This window comes from Lepidothrix coronata, unplaced genomic scaffold (genome assembly GCF_001604755.1).
Source record: "Lepidothrix coronata isolate B3197 unplaced genomic scaffold, Lepidothrix_coronata-1.0 Scaffold71, whole genome shotgun sequence".
In the NCBI taxonomy this organism is placed as follows: Eukaryota; Metazoa; Chordata; class Aves; order Passeriformes; family Pipridae; genus Lepidothrix; species Lepidothrix coronata.
The window spans coordinates 4663218-4674413 of NW_016690251.1; positions in this window are offsets into that span (position 1 = coordinate 4663218).

Here is an 11196-nt window from a genome sequence, read left to right on the forward strand (position 1 = left end):
ATAGAGCTGTATGCATAAACTGCAGAGGATTAGGTTGGACATCAGGGAGGATTTTTTTACCAAGAGGGTGGTCAAACACCGGAACAGGCTTCCTAGAGATGTGGTCTCTCCATGCAGCAATACAGAATGGTTGGACAGCGGCCAGGCAGAAAGGGATCTGGAGGTACTGACTGATAGCAGATTAAACCATGAGCCAATGTGTGCCTAGGGGGCCAAGAAGGTCAGTGGCATCTTGGTCTGTATCAGGAATAATGTGGCCAACAGGAGTAGGAAAGTGATTCTTCTCCTGCCCTGGTTAGGCTGCACCTTGAGTCCTGTGTCCAGTTCTGGGCCTCTCAGTTTAGGAAGGTATTCAGGTGCTAGAGTGTGCCCACAGAAGAGCAACAGAGCTAGGGAGGGGACTGGAGCACAAGTCTGATGAGAAACGGCTGAGGGAGATGGGGGTGTTCAGCCTGGAGAAGAGGAGGCTCAGGGGAGACCTCATCACTCTCTACAACTCCCTGAAAGGAGGTTGTAGCCAGGTGGGGGTCAGTCTCTTCTGCCAGGCAATTAGCAATAGGACAAGAGGACACAGTTTTAAGCTGTGACAGGGGAGGTTTAGATTAGATATGAGGTAGAAGTTCTTTGCAGAAAGAGTGATTAGACATTGGAAGGGGCTGCCCAGGGAGGTGTCACAGTCCCTGGAGGTGTTTAAGAAAAGACTGCATGTGGCACTCAGTGCCATGGCCTAGTTGACCTGGTGGTGTTAGGCCACAGGTTGGACTCGATGATCTCAGAGGTCTTTTTCCAACCTATTTGATTCTGTCTCAAGCATGTCAATTTAGGAAGGATTCAAACAACCTTCTTAATAACGTGCCATTCCATTCCATTCTGTTCTATTCTACTCCCTCCCATTCCATACATGGCCTGCCATGGGTGGCATTAGGAAAAACGCATTACTTACACAACCTTTTCCCAGTCTCTCGATTCCAGCTCCGATGTGGTGTTTCCAAAGACTGCACATATAATATTCATATCCGTTACTGACTTGGTGTACGAGTGCCTCAGGTAGGATTTAGGGCATTCTGCCAACACCCATTGAAAAGCTGTGGGACACAGAGTCCTTTTCAGAACCATTCTCTCAGGCTCTCCGAGAGAATTACAAAATTGTTATTGCATTGATGACTCCTGGGCCACGTTTTCAATTTTTTTGTTCGCTTTAGCTCAGTAAAGCCTAGAAAACCACTTCCGTTAACACTTCATTGAGTCTCCCTGACATTTTCTTTAGTGCAGTGTAATTATTACAGCTGCATATGTTCATCTGATATTCATCCTTTCCCATTCTACACCTTGGTGTTGCTCTGCAAGCAGCCACTGACGTCTCATGATGACTGGGTACGTTGCTGGCAACCAACAGCTTGGTGCATTCAGTGGTTCAGAGGCTTCTTTCTTCAGAAGACAAAGTCTGAAAGCACTTTCAAATACACTTTGAGAAGCTGAATGAGGTCCTCTATTTCCAGCTCAAGAAGGTAGGCGGGGCAGTCTTTAAATCTTTATGAGTAAGCTGGGAGCAAACAAGCAATTAAGAAGACGCCGGTGTGCTGAAAGTGCGGTGCTGGGCAGGCTGTGCTGAGGCACATCCCTGCACCAGGGCTGGTGGTGAGGAAGGTTCTGGAGGAATGAAAGACCCTCTGAGGTGCAGACTGCTGCCAGCAGCCTCTGCTAGACCCAGCCTTGGGGCAAAACCACTCAGAGCATTCTTACTGCAAGAACCAACGGGTTTGATGTTGCCATCACTGAGTACTCCACTTATGTGAAAAAGCAGTCTGGAAAACATCCCAGATTTTGGATCCCTTCTTCTAACAGAGGTGATCAGCTGAAAGAAGAGGAAGGGTGGCAATGTCTTAAAAGTCCTAGAAAACAGTGGCTAGATCACCCCCATCAACTTCTGGCCACCAAAAAATAAGTGTCCATTTCTCCCGCAACTTCCAGGGTTGTACCCTTCACCTTTGCAGACAAAAACTTGGAAACATCACTGAAATAAATCCTAAAATTCAGAAATCATGTGGCAACCCTAGTCTCTGTTATATTTTTTATTAATTTCTTTTAATTTTATGGGTTTTTTAGCTAGTCTTGTCATAAAGATGTGGCTCATGGGTTTTTATGTGTTTTTGGAATTAGTAATGCTCCATTGGGAACAGCATAAAAGCAACCCACACAGAACTACTCAGCCTTTTCTTCTGTAGAAAATATTTGTGAGAAAACATTTCATAAAGACACTCAGTAATTTGTTTTAAAATACAGTTTCACTAGGCAATGGTGATTTTATTTAATCCAAACTCAAGGTACAGTTTTCCCTCACCTGCAAAGTTTTTTATAAGCTGAGAACATCCTTCAGAAGACTAGATATGTTCCAGCATATTTGTGTTTATAAGAAAAAACCAGAGCTCATCTTATGCTGACCTTGGGGAAATATGGCAAATTCTCTTGGGAATTTCGAAACTTCCTTTCCAGTGAGTTTGTAAAATGGGGTATGTGTTACTGAAGGTTTTCACTTAAATTACCTGTCTTCTCCACCTTTTGTTTTTGCAGTCCAATGCTGGAGGACCTTCTCAGGGACTTAGAATTGGAGTCAACAACAATGACAGATCTCTCTGCAGAAAGGAGGAGCAAGGTAAGAAGCCTCAGGAGAACAAGGAGCAGCATCTACTGCCCCAAACACTGCTGTAAAAAACTTGCTGACACCTTTCTTCTTGGGCTGCTAGTGTGCACAGCCTTTCATGGAGCATCCTTGGAGCCCGTCTGGACCATTGCTCTGGTCTCACCTGCCTAGGGCTCTGCTGCAGCCCCTTCTGCATGGTCAGGCCTATATTTCACTTGTAGTTCCCTCAATGAACTGCCACTGTTGCTATGACAATTCTTCAGTAGCCTATTAATAAGAAAAGAGTCACAGTTAATTCAGGGAAATTGAAAACATGAAATATTTATGGCTGACTTCTGTTTTGTTATTGCTAAATTTCTTTTTTTTTTGTTATAAACAGCAAAAAGGATGCCCACTTTGTGAAAGGACAGATTAGATTTCTCTTTGGGGACTGCTTTATGTAATTAATTCATAAGTCATAGAGAAAAAAAATAAAAATTATAAATCCAACCCTCCAAAAAACCACAACACAGAGGATCAGCTGAAGCCCAATTTGTATGATATTTTGCATTACGCAACCATAAAATGCTCCTACTGAAAGGTTTTATTGATCACTCAAAAATGAAAGAACAAGACTAAGCTCCCAAAAAAGCAGCACCCAATCTATATGGACTGATAGACATAATTGATTCCTTTCAGCGTGCAGGTGTTAATGTAGGAAAAGATTAGGTTATCTGAGAAGAGCAGTCTGAATGTTTAGATTGCGGTTCAATAAAGGCTTTGTCGGGTACCAGCACGGAGGGGGCTGTTCCATATTTTCAGTCTTATCTGTCAACAGCTGTGCATAATCCGCCACGGGTGGATCAATACGAGCCAAAGGTATTGTGTTACAGGGTGGTAATTCCTCGCAAAGCAGAGTGTGCATTTAGGTTCCTGCGATAGCATTGATGTCAGCGGGCAAGGTAAAAGCTGGTAATTATCCCTCCCTCAAACAATGATTATTTAGAAGTTCCCATGGATTGGCAATATTCAAGGCACAGGGCGTGTGGAGGCAAGAGGCAGAGGAGCAGGTGCCTGGCACGGCCCACTTGGGGCCAAGATGTTCCGTCATGGCCAAAGTGACCTCTGATGTATATTGCACAATTCCATGTGCTGTGAGAATAAACCTCACTCCACACTGACTTTTGATTTGCATCGTGTCACAGGTCCACGTGCTGCTGGAAGAACCCCCACCCTGCACACAGCAGCGCCCAGGACCAAGGGGACTCGGCAGCATGACCTGCATCCTCTGGGCTCTCTGCCTCAGAGCTGGCATGGCAGTGCCTAATAGAGGAGGTGGGTTTGATGCTTGGTGTCTTTTTTGGGCCAGGAAACACTGCTGCCAGTGTTTTGCCATCTACCCATTGGTTTTCAACCCCAGAAAGGGCAATGTGTCAATCCTGCTGCAGAGGAGGGGAAAGCAGCACCGTTTGCGTGCTGTCTCTGAACCAGCTGTGGCTGATATCATCACCCTGTGACCACCAAGATCCTCAAAACAACACAGAAATTACTTTTGAACCCTCTCCTCTGCAAATCCTCACTCCATCTACCTCTGCCAGTATCCTGGATCCCCCTTCCCAGCAGCTAGGCACTGCGAGCTGAGATGGATGATGCTTTCTTGCTGTGGCAGAGGTATTCACTTGCATTGATCCACTCATTGATTTGTTAGGCTTGTCTCAAACTTTCATGTGTCCAAACCCCCTCATGAGGAATCATGTAATTCACAGGCTCACTCAGGAGCTGCAGTATGCTCTAGTGTAAGGCATTGAGTTTGCTGCTAAATTACGGACACTGTGAACTAAAGAGGACTTGCATTTAACTGTGTGTGTTTATTTCATGGTATGAAGTTTTATTTTTAAGAATTGTGAGGTTCCCCCCACTCTTACTTAGGCAAAGCAGGCATCTTCCAAATGAAAATCCTTTTTTTACTAGTGACCACACAACATAATGAAATAACAGCGAAACCAGTGACTAATTTTTCAAACTGGGGCTCCAAACAAGGAGAGTGTCCAACTTCAGAGAGCCAGCAAGGAAAGGGCAGCAAAATCCCGATGCCGAGCAACTGCCATGACCTTGCCCAGAAAAGCCTGGAGACAAAACCATATAACCTGAAGAGAGCTGAGCTGTGCTGTCTGAAAGGAGACAATTTTAAGAAAAAAAAATCCATTTCTGCAAGCTCCAAAATCCAAGGCAGAGAGATTCTGGCACCTTGCTCCCAGCCAGGGGCAAGGCAGTGCTGAAAGACCTGGACATCAGCCAGTGCTGGCACAATGAGAAGAAAGCCGGCCGCCTCTCCCAACCCTGAGCAGGGATCCCTTCTGGCATCCATCAGCCGCTGTGGGATCTTTTGCATCCTAAATCAGCTGTTATGGGGAATTAGGAGATAGGCCTTCTGCAGCAGCAGGGAAGGAACATGTCCCCGGTGGGATGTCAGGTGAGGGTTTATGGTAATAATTTATCTATTTTTTTTCAACATTATTCTTCAAGCTGCTTAGTTTAATTAAAGCTCCCCAGCATGGGCTTCTCCCTGCAAGTATTCCATGCTGCCTTGAGGTCTTTTGGCGAGCTATTAATTTCCCTAAGTTAATTTGTGTGCCTGCCTGCTCTTTTGCTTCTGGATATGGGAGGTTTCTGCACTCCCTCCTGTCCCATCAGTCATTCCATATCCCTCTACAGACAGACACAGCATCGTCAGACCTTCATCTGTTCCTTGGTGCCCAAGGGCTGCACCCAGAGGTGCCAGTAGAGAAGGTACAAATTTTCCAGCAGAGAGAAGAGATTTTAACGTGCAAATCCCTTTCTAAGGAGCTGAGATGTGGCCAAACACCTAAATGATAATTTGATTTGTCTACCTGTAGTTTTAAAAAACAAACACACAAAGGAAATGCCTTGCCCTGGTTATATACATCTATTTACAAATTTAATGCACACAGCTAGGAGTGTGAGCGCCCACCCCAAGGTCAGAGCCAGCCTGTTCACTTCTGCCTGCCTCTTATTTCTGAAGTTTTCCTCATTTCCATATTTATAAGTCCCACTGAAGAAGAACAGAGCTGTCTCCTTCTGTCTTCGAAATGCCAGAAAAAGCCTTTAGCTCCTCAAAAACTAATAACCAATATGCTGGGATTGTTTCGCTTCCCATCCCTCCTCGGCAGCACATTAAACAGATGTCACAGTGTGCACCAGCGAGACACACAGGGATAAACGGTGACTATTTGGAGTTTAGCAAAACTCAGAGAGAATGAAAAAGAAGCACATGGAGGAACCAGTCAAGATCTGCTACCAGGATCTGTTGGGGACACCTGCCCTCTCAACAGCAAAATGAACTGAAGCCTCGGAGGCACTTGAGTTCAGGGTCTTGAGTCTAGTCTTTGAAGAAAGTTGGACCTGATGTCAGAGCTGTCTATCCCCTCTAGACCCAAATCCAGGGTGAAAGGAATGGAACCAGCTTGTTGAACTGCAGAAAGGACTTTTTGATAGCAGTGTTGCTGAGTGAGTACCTCTTCTGGGAAATGATCTATACAGATCACCTTCAAAACGTGACACAGACCTCATCTCTCCTTGACCTTCGCTCTGAGAATTTCAAAGCAACAGGTCTAACAAAAGGAGATGATTGATGAATAAATGAATGAATGAATGAATGAATGAATGAATGAATGAATGAATGAATGATCAGGTTGCATCTCTGGCTAGGAAGTACATAGAGATCTTGATTAGGGGTTCATAGTTTGATTTGAGATGCCATGATTGTGATCTGATTGAGAGTTTGGGGTAAGATATATTTTTGGCCAAGAGATTGTATTTTTATTAAATGGCAATCACTCTGCTCATGCCCATGCCATGTGAGGATACAGATTTGATATAAAGGAGCTATAGTATAGTTGGTTTGCTTTATATGTGTTGCATTTAGTGCTTACCATTTCTGGAACATCTGTTCATGAACTTGAGCTCATCTCAAGGAAAGCAGAGGTAGGAGCAGGTGTGCCACTGAACTAATAGTTGTAAAGGTAATTGTCCTAATGAGATAGCAGGTCAAATCCTTTCAGAACAAACTCTTCCAACTCCTTTGGCTGACCAAGCCACGGTACTGTCCTAGAGACAGGAAAACAAGGGTTTGCTGGAAGCTGCCTCTACCTTCAACTATAACACTGTGCTCTTGTGTCCACATAATAAAAATTCTTGAATGGTCCCACATATGCCTTTTACTTGAAGCCACGACACATAGCATCATTGTTGACAAGCCATTACTCTTTCCCGTAAGACCTTTGATGGTGGTTCTGCCATACAAAGGAAGGCTTGTGGTTATGCCTGTGAACCTCAAGGGTACTTTGCCCATCCCACAGGCACCTGCTAGCTGGAACAGTCTGTCTACAGCCTTTACTCACTCTTAAATTTCGTTTTTGGCCTAATTTGAACTGATGGACCAAGTAACGAGCTTTTTCAGAAAGCCTTGAAAAGCTCTGGAAGCAATGTCAGCACTGGGGAGAGAGACTAAAAGAAAGGTACATACTACAGACAACCTGAGAGCAAGAAGTGACACAGCTCTGCCTCTTTATAATGAAAAAAACGTTAATTAAAATCCTTGTAAGCCTAGAAAGAGCAGTTTCAAAAATTAATTACCTATTTTGTCATGTAATGAGGGACACAAAGCAATATTTTGCAGAGGCTGAAGAGCTGTGCCAGCATCTGCTTGGTGGGTTTGTGGCAATCTCTTTTTTGAAAGCAGAAAACAAATTCCTCTAATTCCCCCTTAAATGAGAGAGTTTGCTGCCTGGTTTTATTTGCTACTGCTTCTGGACTGCCATTACTTTAATGTATCCTGAGGTGAGGGAGAAAACAGCTCAGGTTTTTCAAGGTGGTGATGGCAAAGTCTAACATGGCCACACTGCAGCCTATTTGAGCTCCTTAATGTTTAGGAAGCTTGCACACGGAGTGAATCACGCCAGAATAATAATGCCACATCTTGCAATTCATTCTCATCAGTTTTAATGAAGATAAAGGGGCTCACTTTATGAATCCACTTGGGCTTAACAAATTAAACATGCTGCTGAAAGGGTACATGTGAACAGAATATTTGTCCTTATAATGTTCACTTAGGTGGACAAAGTTAACTAATCTTATTCTATGTATTTTTGTTTGCTTCTTGCTGCCTAAAGAAGGCCTCACAGCTACACAGTTGGCTCTGATCTTGTTCCCAGCTCATTAAACATGTTGTTTAATTATCATTTTACTCCTATTCTTGAGGCTGCAGCATCATTTTGCTTTGAAGTAGTTTGGGGGTCCATCAGTCAGAGGAAAAAAGTGGCAGGGAGCAGGGGAGAGGCGAAGCATCACAAGAAAATCTCCCTTATTTTCCACTGCAGCAAAATCCACCACCAACCAACTGGTCCCATCTGCAGGCAGTTCTCCAGCTCCTCTGTGAAGCTTCATTTCATGGTCTTGTGTCTATTGATTGCTGCCAGACTGCAGCAGCCACCTGGAAGGGAGAGCATAACCCTCCCACCTTGCAGGGGAAGTTGGATTTGGTCTGCAAGTTGCTCAGGTTTGTCACGAGCAGATGCTACAGCAGAAGCTTACAGATGACACCAGTTTTGCCTCCAGGAACTTGAAAGCAAAGCAAGCAATATCTAGTACATTGAACACCTCCTTTCTGTAAACCACAGATAATAAACACAAGAAAGGAGGTCAATTAACACCCTGACAAGATTTATTTCCAGCAGTAAACAATCTCCTGCAAATAGCCAGGGAAAGGTTGCAAATACTCATTTGCCTGGAGCTGTGACCTTGGATAAAACACAAAGCAGAAGGGGAGAAGCCAATGGGAAGCAACTCTGAGCTGTTCTGGGAAATAGCATTTATTACTGCAATCTGGGCAGTGAGGAAGACTGTGCCCAGGTGGTACCAAGAGCAACATCAGGATGGGTCCCCAGAGAAGCTGTGCCATGAAGCAGGTACAGTTCCCATGACGTCATTCCCCACTTGTTTTTTTTCTGCCCCAGGGAATAATAGGCTGTGGGGAGTTGCAAGTAATCACTTAACTTTGGGACTAAGAAATGCCATGTAGCTAAAGAAGAACTGTGTCCAGCCTAGCTCTCACGGGCATTAAAAATGTTTGGGTTTTTTTTTTTTTAAAGAAAAGGAGATGCTCCCAAACTCAGCCATCTGTTGACTTGAAGGGATGGCCCAAATATCTCTCAGAGGACAAGAGAGAAAGTTAGAATCATAGAACAACCTGAATTGGAAGGACCATCAAGTCCAACTCCTGGCTCTGCACAGAACAACCCCAAAATCCCACCTGAGAATTTTGTGCAGAAGCTTCTTGAAGCCTGTCAGGCTTGGTGCTGTGACCACTTCCCTGGGGAGCCTGTTCTAGTGGCCAGCCATCCTTTGCATGAAGAACCTTTTTGTAACATTGAAATCAAACCTCCCCTGAGACAACTTCAGGTCATTCCCTCAGGTCCTGTCACTAGCCACCAAAGAGAGGAGATCAGTGCCTGTCCTTCCACTTCCCCTCAGGAGGAAGCTGTAGATGGTTGTCAGGTCTTCCTTCAGTTTCCTCTTCTCCAGGCTGAACAAGCCAAGTGACCTCAGCCACTAATCCTATGGCTTCCCCTCCAGACCCTTTACCATCCTTGTGGTCCTCCCTTGGATGCTCAAGTCACTTGAACAGCTGAACTTGCAGTTGCTTTTGTTACAAAATGTGGATCCCATTTTCTTTAAGACAAAACATTATGTGCAAGCACCAAAAGGGAGAGATGAGAACACTGACTCCAGAAAATGCAGCTTTCCTCTCTGCTGCTGTCTCTTCCTTGCAGTTTTTTTGCTGAAGAAAGATAAGCATGGCATGTGGTATTAACAATCACTCAAAACCTTGGTCAGTGTGTACCAATTTCAGTCTGTTCAAAATACTTCAAGGTTTGGTTTTGGTCACAGCAGCTCATAGGAAAAAGCAGCCCTGACTGGGTTGGCAGTGTTAGGCAGGAGGTGTAGAGGGAGGAAGAAGAGAAAAAAGGACGTGTGGGTCAGCAATGGGACCACAAGTGTCCCAAAAACCAACTTCGAAGATTGAAACAGATTCGGTGATGCTGAGTTACACCAGCTTACACTTATGTATAGGGATGTCTTGAAACACCATCCATCACCAGCACAGACTGCTCCTAGTGCCACAGGGTGAATTGTCTTAAGATTTTCAAAAATAAAATCAACCCCCTGTGGATCATGGACAGATTTGTATGGCCACAGCACTCAAGGAAATGGTATTAAAGTCAGTAGCTCATAAAGCAGCAACCAGACTAGAAATCAAAGTACTTATTATCCCAGCAGTTATTCAGTCAATTCTTCTAGAAAGCAGCACAGATTTTGTGGCCATTATTTAAGAAAACCTGTCTGCAGCTTTTAAGAAACAAGATTTGAGAAGAGATGACGGTGATTATTTTTGAAGATCTGTAATTTCTCGCCGGTCATCCACTCGTAAAGAAGAACAAAGTTTTCATTTTTTATTTTTGCCAGTCTTGTCTTTTCGATGATGAAATACTTTTTTTTTTTTTTTTCTGGTGAAAGCTTTTATCAGCAAGAATTTCTTATTAACTTGGTAAGACAGCTGTCCCCTTCCTGAACCATTTCAAATGTCCCTGCCCAGGCTCTAAGGTGATTTCAATCTCTAGGTTACACCACAGGGCTTTCATCTTGTAGGCAAGACCATCCAATTCAGGAATAAGAAAATAAAAATAATGAATAATAATAATAATAATAATAATAATAATAAAAATAAAAATAAAAATAAAAATAAAAATGAAATCTGACTGAAGTCAGAAAGAAGTCCAAAAAATGTGTGCCTGTTGGGGTTAATCACAGTGCAGCTCAACCTGACCAGTGTGACACATTCCTTTTCATTTCCCTTTCACCAGCATCATCTCTGAAGGTACATTAGAAAAATACAGCACAGTTGTTTGCGTGCCGCGTGCTCTGGCTATTTTTGATTTGCTTAACCATCTTTGACCTTTCAATATCTCATGGTCATGTCTGAGTGGATTTTGTCTGGTGAACCATTGCAGAAAGGAATTGGCTCATGCACCCCTTCTGACAATTCTGAGGCAGGATGGAGCTGCTCTTACTGCCCTCCATGGGGTGATAACACATTAAAACCCCTCTTTTGCCATCTCATTTATTACCTGAAATGGCATTGCACTGAAACATTAGAAGATCCAGCATCCACTGAGATGGGCTAATTTTAATGATTAACTATGGAACTGTTAAATTTTACTTCAGTGCTCCACTGTCATTATAGAATTAGTATTAACAGCCATGTACTGTGAGAGATGTAATGAGATTGGCTGGAAATGACAGTGCCAGGGAGCTGGAGCTCTATAATTATAAACTTAGCACATATCATTAAAAAAGAAAAAAAATTAAAAAAAACCTCTCAAGAGCCTCACTTCGTTGCCAAATTGTACTTGGGTCCCTGGAATGTGAAGCCAAATAACTTTGTTTTTCCCCCTTCTCGTCCTCCCTCTCTTGCTCTCTCTAGTTGCTTTTAATTA